The sequence below is a fragment of the Ambystoma mexicanum genome, chromosome 9 (genome assembly GCF_040938575.1).
Source record: "Ambystoma mexicanum isolate Mex_15411 chromosome 9, UKY_AmexF1_1, whole genome shotgun sequence".
Classification (NCBI taxonomy): domain Eukaryota; kingdom Metazoa; phylum Chordata; class Amphibia; order Caudata; family Ambystomatidae; genus Ambystoma; species Ambystoma mexicanum.
The window spans coordinates 593,268,882-593,281,085 of record NC_090931.1 but is presented as its reverse complement, the minus strand read 5'-3'; the positions used below and the strand labels follow the sequence as shown (position 1 = coordinate 593,281,085).

At 49.0% G+C, this 12,204-nt stretch overlaps 1 protein-coding gene across 7 annotated transcripts in view; it reads right to left on the bottom strand.

The window, feature by feature from the left end:
- Positions 1-12,204, bottom strand: part of NCOR1 (nuclear receptor corepressor 1) — a 2,268,409-nt gene that overhangs the window by 1,705,166 nt on the left and 551,039 nt on the right. The window lies entirely within an intron of this gene.

Genomic DNA, 12,204 nt, shown 5'->3' with positions numbered 1-12,204 from the left:
TGGGGACGTATGACCGAGATCTTTCCCACAGAAACAACATTAGGATAGTGGCGATTCCAGAGAAGGCAGTTCAGGGTCCTATGGAGCCTTTCGTTGAGGGCCTGATGACATCTATATTTGGCAAGGAGCACTTCTCAGTGCAGTTTTTAATGGAAAGAGCTCATCGCGCGCAGGCTCCACCCCGCCGCCCCAAAGCCCTGGGTGCCGCCCAATACAATTATTGCCAGGTTATTAAATTACAGCGACCGGGATCTAATCCTGAAGTTAATACGTGAGAAACGGATGCTGCAATATTAATTGGCTAGTGTGCATAGGTATCGTGGCTTCTCCTTGGTGGTCCAGGCGGCCAGGTGCACCTTCGATCATTTAAAAAGTATCCTGCATGATCGGCAGGTACCATATGCCATGATGTTTTCAGCCAAACTGCGTATACAGCAGGGCAGCAGAGCACATTTTTCTGAATCCCGGAGGAGGCCATAGCATACATTGAATGGAGTCCCGGTGGGGCAGGGACCAGATGCAGGCCTGTAGGACCAGGACTCCTCAACAGCACAATCATCATCTGGCAACTAAGTTTAAGACTTATCTGCTGGTACTAATACTATGTGGAGATATGTTCTGCTGTGCATTTAAGGACGCAATGCTGTAAGTTTGGCAAATTGTATGGTTTGGTTGAATATCATGCTCCAAGGAGTTCCATAGGAGGCACGTAAAGGGTTACACTATCAAGGTGGGGACGAAGGGTGACCGGAGAGGGTAAAATGGGGAGGGGTTCAAAAGTTTAATGGTGGTACTGTTGGCAACTGTATATACATCTTTATCGGACACCATGGTCGATTGGGCGTTTCTAGGTACATATGGTGGGTGATGGGATGAGGGATAGTAGTCTCCAATCACATTACTAACGTGGAATGTTCAAGAGCTCAATAACCTAGTTATGGCCAGGAAGATACTATCCTATATTGACAGACATAGACCCAATATACTTATGCTCCAGGAGACACATATCCAAAAACGGGTACACGAGCGGGTACACGAGACATTTGCCACATGAGATTTTACACAGATTATTCCTCACAGTCCCGTGGAGTTCTCACTCCAATATATCGCTTTTTGGGGTGTCGGGTCACCAGGAGCAAAGAAGACCCACTTGGCTGCTATGTTATAGTTTGGGGGACTCTAGCGAGCAGCCTGCTAATACTGGTGAACACATATGGGCCGAATGTCGATGACCCGGAGTTCTAAAAGCAGATTTCTGACATATTGCAATCTAACGAGAGGGCAGGGATAATTTGGGGTGGAAACTTCAATACTATCCTGGACAATCAGGTAGATCGAAACAAGTGCCCCGTGGGTGTGGACTAGGGCGGCCCAGACACTCAAATTGTTGTATTATTCATCTCTGGTTAATAGATGGCGTGAATTATACCCGCATCAGAAAGAATGACATGCATTACTCACCGTAATAGCATTTCTGACGAATGTATCTGCTTAGATTCACATGTCACAACACCACTCACCACTTCAATCACAATATAAACATGACACATGTATACTAATAATACTTTACTCAATGTCATGTGATATGCTGCGTCACGATGTGTCACGGAAACGACCTTTGTCCCCATCAAACACTCGCACCTCACCACTATTTTGCACAGCCTTCATAAAGACCTACGGTCGAAACACGTGTTGGCTTTCCTCATATGACCAGTACAATGTGTGCCCAGCTGAACACTGGATATTGCATGACAATTAAATCAAGACTTTAATACAGAATCATGTTTTTTTAACCTTTATTTATGGAAACCAACCAGATGTGAATGAATTACTCAGATCCAGGGCCAATAAACATTGGGTTTCTATTATCCGTCTTACTTCAACATATGGGAATCTGTGAGCTTGTACCACTGAAACCCTATACATGGCAGTAGGAAGAAAACAGGATTCTTTGAGAATCTGTCTAGCACAGGGGTCAATCATTCCTACAAGCGCACAACCTCCATTTGCACACAATTAGTATATAGGTTTGAATTATAAGAGACAAATACCTAATTTATGTCCTGATCTTTCATGAATAGGCCATGCAGCCCAAGTTTTCCCTTTCTTTGTTGCCTACAACTTTCTGCCCTAGACAACCTGGCCACCATTTTGCCCGCCTTATCGCCATAGCACCAAACCCTAGCAGGTCTGGACATTTATAGCAATTCATGGTCAGCCAGTTCATGGAACACAGCCAACCTGTCCTAATCAGTCCCAGTACAGTCCCGTCCTGTGTACTACCGTGGTCATTCTCCAGCTCCTTTAATTGTGCCTCAACCTCCTTCAATTCCTGCCGGAAGCTTCGAAGAGCTCCCGCCGATGTAGAAAGTTGCACTCCTCTCACCAATACCTTGAAGGCTTCCCACAATGTGGAAGTCACCTGGACTGATCCATCATTCATTTCAAAGAAATCAGAAATAGTGCCATGTAATGTCTCCAGCAGGTTAGTATTTTTTAACATATCTGGAGCCTTTTATCATGGGGGTTGTGGCCTTGGGAAGTGCGTGAACATCAATGATGGCACAACCGGGGAGTTTTCAGACAGTGTTCGTGGACAAATATAACAATGTTCCACCAATGACATCAACTCAGCGGCAACCAGCAGGGATTGTGTGTGACCCAGTCGTGTAATGTTGAATAATATGTATTTCTGAAGCTTGTTAATCTGCTTAGAATCAAATGCTGTGCATATAGTCCGACATCTAGTGGTAATCGCTGTTACGCTCACCTGGTATCCACGGGGACGCCACCCAGCCCTGGTTGGATGATTTGCACTCTCAAACCCCCTCCCGGTCCCTTGATAAGGCCTCTGGTTAAAGATGGGTCTGAAATATAGGAGAGCTGGATTCAATACCAGATTGTCTATGTTTTCCCACCTCCCTTGCCCTCAACTCCTTCCTCCCCCTTGGGCCCTCTCCTCACATTAATATTGTAAAAGGTGGATTCTCCATCCTGCTCCTCGTGGCAGGGGTGCGTAGATGTGGGGGGCAAGCAGCGACCAAGTCACTTCACTGGTGCAACCACCCCGCCCCCCTGTGGGAATCCAGGCCTGCTGCGACTCCGTAGGTTTGCTGCTTTACAGTCTTTGTATGAAGTTCTTATGTTCCTCTTAGTTCGAATAATAATGTCTTGCTTCTTTCCTTTTAGGTATGGAAAGCCATTTTGGTGTTGTCATTAAGTTTGAAGGCGAAAGCGCGATGCTGTCCGGTGAGTAATGCGCGATGAGCAGCGCTGTTTCGCCTTTTATATTGCTAACCTGTGCCTTTTCTCTCCTTGCAGGTTGCGATGATCCTCGCCGAGCGCCGTAATGTCCCAGCAATGATACTGACCAGGAGATGACTACCCAGGTAAGAATTGTGTGGCTTTCTTCATTCGGGAGGAAACGTGAGTAAACGCTTACTAATGCTGTCTTTCTTTCTCCTCTTTCCAGGTTATGGTATTCCAGGATGCATGCGGTGCCGGATGATGGAGTTCATACCTTCAGGTTAGTGGAACTGAAGTCGGCGATGGATTGAAGACAGGATACTGTTCCAGGTAAGTTTCGTAGTGTTCTTTCTCTCTCTGCAGGTCCTTGGTTTCAGGTAAGCTGGCATCAAAGAACTGGACACGGTGAGCGTTACGCTGCCCACAGCAGAATAACGCAAAGCATGTTCTGCTGTTTGGGTGTGGTTTAAATAGTCTCAGGTAAAGTAGTCCAGATAAAATAGTCCCAGGCCTGCCGCACCCAAAATAGTCCAGGTAAAGTAGTCCCAGGCCTGCCACACCCAAAAGACTAGACCGCATAGCTCAGTTCCTTGTAACTGAGCTATGCGTGTGTCTCCATGTTGGCTGTATCCCCCCTCAAATTAAATAGTCCCAAGTAAATAGTCCCATTCTAATGTTGGTCTTCATAATGGTTATGAGCCCGGCACCAAAGGCGCTAGGACTGACTCCAAGAGAGTCTTGGATGAGGTTTTAAGGCCTTTGACCTGGCCCTAACTGGAAGGCTGACTTGCCAGTGAAGGCCAGGGGCAAGGGTCATGACAATCGCAGAGTATTGCATCTTTCTTTCGAGGATCGAAAGGGGACGTCGACATGGGCGTGCTTGTAGGGACCCTATGACTATCCTGAGTGAGTACAGAGAGAGCAAGGTGCAAGAGGTCTATGTTCCTTCTACTCCAAGAGGGGAGGAGGGTGGTTGCACGTGAATCTAAGCAGATACAATCATGAGAATTGCTATTACGGTGAGTAATGCATATTTTCTTTTTTTTTTAAAGTTTTATTGAATTTTAACAAACATTACAAACCAAAAACTGCAGTAAATACAACAACTTCTCATATATACATTGCTCAAACATGTTCACTGCTTCCCTTTACCCTCCCCCCCGTTTTGAGCCTACTACTGCTGACGTTCCTTTCCTGCGTTCTATGGTGAGGTTTTGCTTTCAGTGATATCTGAAGCGTCCTGGGTTGTGCCAAATAGTTCTGCTATAAGCAGTCTCCAAGCTATCAGGGTCTCAGTTTCGCCTTCTTCCCCACTGCTGCTAGCTTCTTGCCATACCATGGTTTCAGCCTCCACCCACTTTTGCAGGTTCATCCACCATAACTCCAGTCTCGGCTTGTGGCATGTCTTCCACCACATAGCAATTCTTCGCTTAGCATGCGCATATGCTAGATCTTTTAATTTGCTAATATGCCTGAGTTTTCACGGCCTAGGGAACCCACCTAACAAGCAGGCCCACCCAGAATCCACCACAAGCCCAATTCCCTTTACTTCTAAGGCGCGCACAACTTCTCCCCAAAAGCTTTCAATAACCGGGCATGACCAAAACATATGCACCATGCCCGTATTCTCCTCACTGCACTTGGGGCAAGCCTGCCGTCCCACATTCTTAAACTTGGCCATCTTTTGGGGTGTTAGGTACGCTCTATGCATTGCATCTGTTGTAGCCTAGCATTTCTTGACACTTTCTTGTGATACCCCTGAACTCGTTCCCACATCCCGTCCTGCAGCGAGATACCCACTTCTTCCTCCCTTTTCAGTCTTAACTGCACTAACTCCTTTCCCACTCTAGACATCACCAACTCTTATATCCTAGATATCTTGTGTCCCCCTTCGGCTATATCAGATAGTATCTATAGTAATATCTGGTTATTCCTCAAGTACCAGTTCAGACTACGTTCCCTTGAGTTCCCTTACCAGTCTATGGTACGTAATGTACTGGCCGGTGTGCAACCCCGTTTCTACCCACAACTCCTCAAAATCTATTATAGTCCCGCCCTGCCAGATGTCTCCCACTGTCACTATCCCAACCGACGGCCACTGGTTTCCAATTGTCGCCCTAAATTGTACATCTCCGCCCGCCAGTGCAACCAACGGTATCACGGGGGAGCACAGGGATGGGTTCCCCATCAGTTGGCACGCCTGGTGCCACATCTTCCAGCCTAGCATCATCATCTTGGGGCGCCCTTCAAATACAGTCCGGGGCAACCATATTATCTCTCTCAAGTAAAATGGGGGGCAGTCCAGTAGGACAGCCTGGTTTAGGTGGTCACCTCCTCCAAGAGCCATTTAGCCACATATTGCAGCTGGCTCGCTACATAATAGGCTTCAAAATTAGGCAATCTTATACCCCCTTTTTCATAGGGGTTCTGCAGCTTCCATAGTGCTACTCGCTTTCGCGTGCCCTGCCAAATGAAGTCCCGACACATACTGGCTAGTCTGCAGAAGAACTTCTTAGGTATCCAATACAGGATATTCCCAAAGTAGTGGAGAAGCCTGGGTAGCAGCACCAACTTTAGCATAGCGCTACGTCCCAACATTGCCAGGGGGAGCTTAACCCAGAATCGCATGCAGTTTTCAATTTTCGTAACCGCTACTTCTTTATTGCGCCTGTGTTCTTCCTCCACAGAGTGGTAGATATCTATTCCTAAATAGCGGAATGTGTTGGCCACCCATGGAACCAGTAGCACTGGGAGGTGATCCAGGGGAATCCCTCTATACCTACCCAGTGGGAACATGCTTGACTTCTGAGGGTTCACAGCTATACCAGACATATCTGCATATCTTCCCATCTCCCCCAGAATGTGCTGAAGGTTCTCTTCTGGATATCGCAGATACAGTAGTATATTGTCAGCATACAATATCATCAGGTGTCGCTCATCTCCCACAGGGATGCCTATTGTGTCATACTGTTGTCTCAAATAAATAGCCTGGGGTTCTAGAGCCAATATGTAGAGCATGGGGGACCACGGGCAGCCCTGTCTGGTACCTCTGCTGAGTTTCCACTTCTCCAATATCACTGTCGCTGTCTTAACCCTAGCAAGAGGTTCACTATATAGCAATTTGGCCCACCCTAGGTATCCCGGACCCATCCCGTAAGCAGCAAGGGTCGCCAACAGCCACGGCCATTTGACCCGAGTCAAAGGCCTTTATTGCATCCAGTGACACCACCGCCAGGTCATCTCCACTCGTGTTCCCATATTCAATGACTCTGTGGAGCCTCCTAAGGTTGTGAGATATGTTCCTGTTTGGGACATAACCCGCCTGATCCGGGTGTATCAATTTATCTATGACCTTACACAGCCTATTAGCCAGGATAGCTGTCAGAATTTTACTATCTTGATTCAACATTGACAGATCTATAAGAACTACAGCTGTGTCCAGGCTTGTTAGGTTTGAGGAGCGGTATTATGATCGCTTCTCTTAATGACTCTGGCAGTCTGCCTCGCTCGTGCGCATCGTTTAGCATGTCTAACAGCTGGGGGAGTACCTCCTCCTTGAATGCTTTATAGAACTCGCTTGGTAACCCATCAGCTCCCGGGGTCTTACTGGTTGGCAACTGCCTTACCACTTCTCCCAGCTCCTCCAACGTAATGGGTGTGTCCATTTCCTCCCTCTCATCTGCACTAATCTGTGGCAATCCTATGTCCTCCAGTGTTTCTTCTGTTCTCTCGCGATCATCCCCCCCCCCCGTCATCCACGTACAACTCCTCATAGTATTTCGCAAATTCCTGATTTACTCCTTCCTGGGTGTCTGCCTCCCCCCATCCTCCTGTTCCATCACTGTAATCGGGGGTCTCGGAGTTTCGCTCTTGTATAGCCATGCCAAAAGCCAACCTGGTTTGTCACCCCCTGCATGTTGCCTCTCTATATACTTCTTGTAATTAAGGTTACTCAGTCTTTCCCAGCATTCTGCACACTTTTGCTGCAGTCTCAATATCAGGTCACTGTCCAGAGTGGCCTCTTTCCCGCCCCTCAATGTCTTTTCCAATTCTTTCAGCTTCCTGTAATTCCACGAGGCTCCCTCCTTGCAAACCCTTAGACTTCACTATAGCCACTCCTCCCAACCTTGAAGGCCTCCCACAGAGTACCCGCTGAGTCTACACTGCCCGTGTTTGTCTCGAAATAGCTGACAATTTCCTCCCTCACGTCTTCTCTAAAGATGGGATCTCCAAGCGCCTTTGCTCTGAGGCGCCATGTCGGTATTCTTGCTCTAGGGGGACAACATTGCCAATGGAGGAGCAGGGGCGAGTGGTCCGAGAGGACCCTTGCTTTAAATTCTATTGGCGTAATTTCGGTCAATATTTCTGGAGTGGCGAAGACATAGTCCAACCTCGTGTGCAGTTGCTGCGGGGCTGAATAATGCGAATATTGCCCCGCCTGTGGATGGCGCTCTCTCCACACATCCGTTAATCCAAAATCATTTAGAAGTACCTGTACCGCCTTGGCTGACGGGGTCGGTCTATCTTGCTTCCCATCCGACCTGTCCACCCGAGGATCTAGTACACAATTAAAGTCCCCACCTCAGATCACCGCACCCCCCACACACATGCTCAGACTACCACACAGGGTCCTGAAATAGGCTGCAGTGTTTTGGTTCGGGGCGTACGTATTGACCACACTTATTTCCCTATTTTCCACTAGTCCTTTCACCACAACCAATCTCCCATCTGCCTCCACCCGCGTCTGCAACAGCCGAAACAGAACACGTGGCGCCACCCAGGTGATCACTCCCCTGGCATAGGCCGAATATGGAGCTCCCACCACCGTTCCTTTCCATTTCCTTTTGATCGTTTCTAGCTTGTCTCGCGTTCGATGGGTTTCTTGCAGTAAAGCAAAGTCAATTTTCTGTCTCCGGAGGTATAACATCACATTATTTCTCTTTAAATAACTATTAAGGCCCCTTGCATTCCAAGTAATTATTCTAAGGTCCCCACTGGCACAACCAAATCCCTCTCCTCCTCCCACCAGCGCAGTATGATTCGACTCTTCTATGTAGGCTCGTATTTAAACTAAAACTCCCCAAAACTATATACACCACAAACTTTCCCTCCTCCCTCCCTCCCAACCCCCACCCAACAACACCCTCCCCAACCGTTGCCCAGCTCCATCCCTGGATCTCAGGCACCCTCACATCTAGCCCTGCCTAACAAGTCTATACGCAGGGCTCAACAGGGTGAAGTCGCCCTAATGGTCACTTAACTACTAATTCTCGGGGGTAGGTTGCTTCCATCCCTTTGCTCCTATTTCCCATACTACAACGCATGATGTTATTGCAATTCCGCTCCAGCATGCCGTTAATTCTCTATATTCTAGTCCAGCCACAGTCAAGGCCCAAAAGCTACAAGAATGTCAATCAAATCACCCATGTTCCCATAACAAGTCCACCTTCTCACTTATACCCTTAATGTCCGCGACACAGACTCCTCACTTATGCTCCAGACGATCTCGAACAGCCGCCTGTTCCGGGCAGCCCTGTAGATCCAGCCACGGCGCCGCCTTCTCCGGAGTGTCGAAGAAAAGCGCCCTGCTCTTGTACAAAACCTTCAGCTTCGCCGGGTACAGAAGCATATATTTGATACCTGCTGCACGCAGCCTCCTCTTGACGGCCACGTAACTATACCTTTGCCTCTGCACCAGCATCGTGCAATCCGGATACGCCGTAATGTTGGTGGATGCTCTCTCAATTGTTCCGCCCTTTCGAAAATACTCCAGGATCTTCTCCCCATCTTTGTAGTTCAGGATCCTTGCGATTATCGGCCTTGGCGGAGCCCCAGGTTGTGGTTTCCTCACCAGGGCTCAATGTGCATGCTCAACGGTAAACCCCTGTGAGAGTTTGTCTGCTCCTATCTCCTGGAGGATCATGTTCTCCACATAGTCCGTGGGGTCATGGCCTTCTTCCCCCTCGGGCAGGCCGACCACCCATATGTTGTTCCTTCTCGCCCGTCCCTCCGCTTCTTAAACTCGATTTTCAAGGTTGGCGACCTGCTGTTTTAGCACGTGAACCTCCTTTGCATGGTTTGTGCTGACATCCGTGTTAACCTTCGCTGCGCTTTCCAAGCCACTTGTTCTCTCCGCCAGCGCTCAGACATCTTGTCGCAGCAGGGTAACTTCGATTCCCACAGCATCAATTTTGTTCTCCAGGGCTGTCCGCAGGTCCGCCATTGCTGTGCCCCATTTGGTGCTCAATTCTGTTATGGCCGCCAGGACTTGACGGTTATCTCCTTCTGAGGCGCCATCTGCGGAGGCCACGCCTGTGCTCTGCGCTGCTGTCGTAGGGGTCCGCTGCATTTTCGCAAAGACCTCCAGTGTGGATTGTTTGGATTTGGCTCTCAGTCCTTTTACAGACATCTCGCAGTTCCCTTTCGTATCTGGTTCCCACCATGCAGTGACCTTATGTCGTGCTCAGGTCTTCTGAGCACTCGGGCACTAGCCACGGGGGGTTGCGTTATGTTGTGGCACGCAACACTATGTTTCCAATGGACTGTCTTCTCCCACGTTTTCCTACTGCGTACAATTATCCACGCGCCATCAGCGTGTTACGGGGGATCACACAGAACACAATGTTACTTCACACCCTCCTTGCATTGGCCTGCCAGGTCACGTGTAGGTTTTCGCAATGTTAGGGTATGTCCTTGTCAAAATGTGTCACACGTTCACCTGCCTCAGCCGCCAGTTAATGTCTCACTTTTCTTCATCAGGAGGTACTGCGACGCTCCACTTCCCAGGTTGTCTCCAATCTTCTTACAGCCAACAGCGTCCATCATATGTGACTGTAATCTGCCACTTTTTCGGTGCAGGACCTCCCCAAGTCGTGATGTCCGGAAGTAATGTGGCAGGGGGTCTACTCGCGCTCCACGTAGCATAAAGCACTGTGCTACGTCCCTATGCGTCCACCAACCTGCTGTTTATTGGCCTTTGTGAGTGTGGAGTGTTTCGTTACAAAGGGGGACCTACAAGGGATTACACTCTTGTGCGCACAGATCGGAGCGCCCGTGTCAAGGACTCCCAACCGCGGGCTGACATCAGCTGTTTATGGCAGCAGCAGCCCACTGTTGTGTTGGGTCAGCCGCTGCTGTCCGCCTCGGGCCTCGCGCCCAGCGGGCGCGGCCCCTTTGTCGGGATTTCAGGATCGGGTTCGCGCACGCGACGTGCCTCTCCAGTGCAGTGCTGTCCCAGGCTGCACCGGCAGAAGAGGCACGCTGTCAGCAGCCCGGAGCGGCTGCGGATGTCTTCTCAATTATTTGTAGCCGTTGCGTGATACTGTGGCTAACCAATGGAGCCAGCAACTCCATTACATAGACGCATCCTGCGGGATCCCTTTGTTCTTTAGAGTCGCCGCCATTTTAATGTTGTATTCATGGCTGCCCTCAAGATACAAAGTATCCGTCTGGCTGCTCCTCGGTGTCTCGTGTGCCGTTCGCTCGCTCGTGCTCAGCCAGATAACCTCCGACACAGTTAGATGCGTTCTGCAGCTCGATTCGTGTAAATTAAGATGCGGTTTCAGGCAGATCTGGATACCGGATCACGGAGCACACATGGCTCGCAGCCTATTCCATGGCTGCCGAAGCCACGCCCAAAGTAGTAATGCATGTCTTCTGATGCTTGTTAATCTGCTTAGAATCATCACATGCTGTGCATAGACTAGTGATCAGTACCCAGAGATGGTGGTGAGATGTGTGAAGGAACAGTAGCAAAGAGATGCCTTAGCACTTCTTGTCCCATCTGAGAGTCAGACCTAGTGTGCGTCTATAGGCAGTAGGGTTGTGTAAAGGTGTGTACAGAACTCCAGGTTGGCGCCTTACAAATGGACTCGAGAAGAACATTTACAATGAATGCTATGGAAGCCCCAGTGCCTGGGTAGAGTGTGCTCTAGGCTTGAAGGGAAGATCTCTCTTGGCAAGACTGTAGCATCGTGTGATGCAGTTTATTATCCACTTTGAGATGGCTGATTTAGAAACAGGGTCCCCTTCTCTACCAGCTGCCACTGAAACAAAAGTTTGTTTTTCTTGGGGGTTTCGTTTTTTCCAGATAAGAGATCGCTGCTCTACTCACATCAAGAGTGTGGAGGCTTCTTTCTGCCACGTTAGTGGGGTTCTGGAAAAAGGTGGGTAGTTCTATTGATTGGTTCACATGGCACTTCAAAATGAACTTAGGCACAAACCGTGGGTGACTCTGCAGAACTAACTTATCCTTGTGAATTGTGACAGATGGGTCTTGAACTGAAAGGGCCTGCAGTTCACCAACTCTCCTTATTGAGGGGACTGCCACCAGAAAGGCGGTCTTGTAAGTGAGTGCTGTGAGGCTAGCCTTAGGCAAAGGTTCAAAGGGAGGCCCCATTAGTCTCGGTAGAACCACATCCAGGTCCCATCCGGGAACTGGGTTTGAAATAGGGGGATGAAGTCATTTAACCCCTTCCATAAAGACCTTGATCACTGGAATTTTCCACCACCAAACCTCTTTCTGGGACGTGGTGTAAGCTGAAAGTGCAGCTAGGTGTACCATCAGGGAATTGAAAACCAGACCAGTCTAGTAGGTGAGTTAGGGACAGGACAATATGCGTCGGTGAGCAGTCAATGGGATTGATGCTCTTGGAATTGCACCAGATGACGAAGTGTTTCCATTTGTTGGAATAGCAATGTCTGGTATTAGGCTTTCTTGCTTCTCAAAGTACGTCCATGCATCTTTCAGGAAGTTGGAGGTGACCAAACTCTGACCTCAGGAGCCAGGCTGCTAAGTTGAGATTTTGCAGGCATGGATGGAGTGTTTCCCCCATTGTCCTGTGACAGCATGCTGTACGGGCATGGTAGTTTCCTCACAGGGGATCGGGGGCGGGGGGGGGCTGCCATTGCCATCAGATGAGAACCCGGGGTGGCCGACCCACATGGGGGCCACCTGAA